Source organism: Salvelinus sp. IW2-2015, linkage group LG27, assembly GCF_002910315.2.
Source record: "Salvelinus sp. IW2-2015 linkage group LG27, ASM291031v2, whole genome shotgun sequence".
NCBI lineage: Eukaryota > Metazoa > Chordata > Actinopteri > Salmoniformes > Salmonidae > Salvelinus > Salvelinus sp. IW2-2015.
This window is the reverse complement of record NC_036867.1, coordinates 38,389,028-38,392,539: the sequence shown is the minus strand read 5'-3', so window position 1 is coordinate 38,392,539 and position 3,512 is coordinate 38,389,028. Positions and strand designations below refer to the sequence as shown.

The 3,512-nt window shown below is 40.4% G+C and overlaps 1 long non-coding RNA gene across 1 annotated transcript in view; it reads left to right on the top strand.

The window, feature by feature from the left end:
* Positions 1–412: 412 nt before the first annotated feature.
* LOC139023133 (uncharacterized) overlaps positions 413–3,512 on the top strand; it is a 21,360-nt gene continuing 18,260 nt past the window's right edge. The window contains exon 1 of the long non-coding RNA XR_011474285.1: positions 413–1,826. This is a non-coding gene — a long non-coding RNA (uncharacterized lncRNA). The remainder of the gene's footprint in view (positions 1,827–3,512) is intronic.

The following is a 3,512-nucleotide window of genomic DNA, read 5'->3' as shown; positions in this document are numbered from 1 at the left end:
TGACCTAAAAATGACCTGTGACTGACATGCTAACCTCTGACTTTGATCTTTGACCTCTCTTGGTCTGCCGTGGTTGGTGGTGTAAGGTTGGGGGAAACAATTCTGGGGAGTGTACTGTCTTTATTCTGGGAGAGGGGACATGGAAATTAGTTTCTGTTTACAAGGGCTTCTTCTGTCACACAGTCACAGGCTTACACACCCCAATACTGCTTACACAGGAGTGTTGGCCAGCTGGTGTGTCCTGGTTGGTCAACCCAAGCATTGAGCATACAAACCTTTTTGCTTCACCACATGATTATATGTTGACATGAATGGATATTCATCCTCAATGGGGACTATTCACCTGTATCTTTCTGTAAGAGATATTTGTAACATGGAGTGTAGGAGGTTTATAACCTAGTTTGTAACCATTATTTCTGAGTTAGTAAAGTGGTTGTACTTGGTGATGTCATATAACAAGACCATTAGTTCTGTGTCCAGTGGACCAATGATGTGTGTATTTCGAGCAGGAGGTTTTTGTACGGCTCTAAATCACTGTGTGAAGATATTTTTACTGTTGAGATAGTGGAAACTCTTACAGTAGTAAACTGCTGCATCTTCAGCCTGGACTCCACTGATGGTCAGAGTGAAGTCACTCTCAGACCCACTGCCACTGAATCTAGCAGGAATCCTATCTTGCCGTGTCTTTACGTTTTTTATCAGGAGTTTGGGAGCTTCTCCAGGTCTCTCTAGATACCAGTACGCACCCTCCTCTCCACCATCCCATTTGTACACTTTAAGGTTGGTTGTACAGGTCAGAGTGACAGGGTCTCCTGGAGAAAATGTCACTACAGGAGGCTGAGTCACAGTCACCTGACCTCTGGATCCTGAAGAGGAAAATATTAATTAAACAACGAGTATATAAAGGATATTATTTATATTTGATAATATTTTATGCAGAGACATTTATTAATTATGATCCATTTCAATGATTATACAAGGCACTCAACAATATGTCCTTTTGCCATTGTAAGAGTTAGAAAACAACAGACCTTTGAGGCAGCAGCAGACCAGTGTCCAGATGAAGATGGTGATCAGAGTCATGGTTGTCGTGGTTTCTGTTGTGTTGAAGGACAGATCTCAGTCCTGCAGTCTGAAACTCACAGGGTTATAAACACTYCCAGAGMACTGAAGCMTGAGCTGCCAATGCAAAKCACCTSCTCTATGGAAATACCCTWCCTCAGGACAGAWKAWKAAACTGYWAATAATAATCATGTGAATTGCTTCATATTTCTGTTGTTGACAGTAAAATGGCACAATTGTCAATATTGATATTTGTTGCAAATGACAATGTCTCACTCTGCCCATATGTAATCTGATAACATATGACATCATTGGATGAAAAAACATTTTACAGTGAATTTGGGTGAAGAGACTTTAAAGAGRCTCAAATCAGAGACTTCATTAATCAGAGTATGCTATATAGGTACATAAAGTGCTTAATTATTGTGGTTGTCTCACCTAGTTATATTAAGATGAATGCACAGAGATGCTCTGGATAAGAGTGTCTGCTAAATGACTCAAATGTCATGTAAATGATAAAACATGAGTATTACTTGCTATAATATTTCCTATATTAAGAGTGTCAAATACTGTAATTGTATGTAAAGATGTGTAATGCTTTATGAGTATAGTAAAGCTCTACAAAGCTGTGTGGAGCTATATGAGTGGTTCTGTTAGTGCAGGGTGAGCTCACTCTTGTGTGAAGGAGGTTTTTGTACGGYGTCTTAACTAGACTGTATCACTGTGGAACACGTTCGGTGGAGGGACCAAACTGCTGCTGAAAAGTAAGTGTTTTTTCCTTTACTACTTACAAAACACTGACCCCTGGGACAGAACTTCTCATTCTGGGAGCAGCCAAACCATCCCCACTCTGACCATGCAAAATCAAGGCTGCATTCCTTGAGGTGAAAATTTAGAAGATTAAAAGACTTTAACACTCATTTCTTTTGACAATAATGATGTCTGTTCACCCAAATATTTCGATCTGAACATTCCAGAGCTGAAGTCAATGGTTGGTAGTAAAGTTTGGTTTCTATATGGATGTGATGTTAAGGTTATGGTTGTGTAGAGGAGGTGTTGGGTGAACTATGATCCTTCATTGAGTAACCAGAACATTGTCCTGGTGTTTTTTTTTTTTTTTTTTTTTTATGGACTGTCTAACGCTGTGTGAGATCTTAAGTCTGTGTTCAGTGAAACCAGTGTTCATCATAAGTCTGTTGCTCCCTCAACACCCTGTGTTAGTCCCACCAACAGTACAAGTCTCTGTGCAGTCGACGAAGGGAGGTTTGTTCTATGACTCTAAATCACTGTGTTCCTCCCATCAGTGTACACAACGCCATGCAGTAGTAATGGCCTACATCTTCAGCCGGACTTCACTATGTCAGAGTTAAAAATCGCTTCAGATCCACTGCTACTGAACAATGACAGGAGTTTCAGACTACGTACTTATTATAGAAGAGAGTTGAGGACTGCAATTCTGCCAGGTACCACTCAGGTCATCACCACCCTTTACTGGCTGTGCATCTAATACACAGTCTCTCACAGACAACAGACTTGGCAGTCAGGAGACAACTCCAGCCCCAGATATTCTGAAATGAAGGTGAGAATAAGTCTAATAATGTAAATAAATAAACTGTTTTCTCCACCTGTAACAAGAGATCATAAGGGCTTCTCAAACTCTGTTTTCAAACGTCTCTGGCTTTTTAACAGACTGCTCTCTAAGACGGCAGTTCAGAAGAAGTCAGAGGAGCAAGACTCTTCTCACCTGATCAGGCACCCCAGATGATCAGCAGGAATCATGCATCATCCATTTGTGGCTCTGAGAAGACGAACAGACTGGACCCAATGCTGATAACACTTGCAGTCTTTAAGTGTCAGGACAGATCTCAGTCCTGCAGTCTTGAAACTCGCAAGCATAAACACTCTCAGAGCACTGAAGCATTGTTCTACCAATGCAAAACACCTGCTCTATGGAAATACCCTACCTCAGGACAGATGATGAACTTTATGAACACAAATTAATATATTAAACCTGGAAGGCAGATACGGTCTGACCTAAATCTAGTGGAAGGACGTTGAATAGTGTTAGTTACATGCTAAGTGTTTCATTCAACTTTAGGGTATTCGCCTTTCAAATAAAATAAAAAAACTCGTATTGCACAGGCCCGAATTGCAAACATGCGGTAAGACCTACGAGACATGCCCTACTTTACGTTAGCCCAACCATAAGCAATTTTTATAAATGGAAGTTAACGAAAACATTTACTGATAAGAATAAATAAAAAAATTACAATTAAAATAAACAATAATGATTAACAATAAAACAATATGCAGTATTATTCCAGTACTGAGTCAGTGTGCGGGGGAGAGCAGTTAGTGAGGGTTGAATTGTGTACGAGTGAGGGTAGGGTGAAGAGTGAGCGTGAGTGTGCATGAGGAGTAATAAAACTGTGAGTGGAGCAGCAGGTATA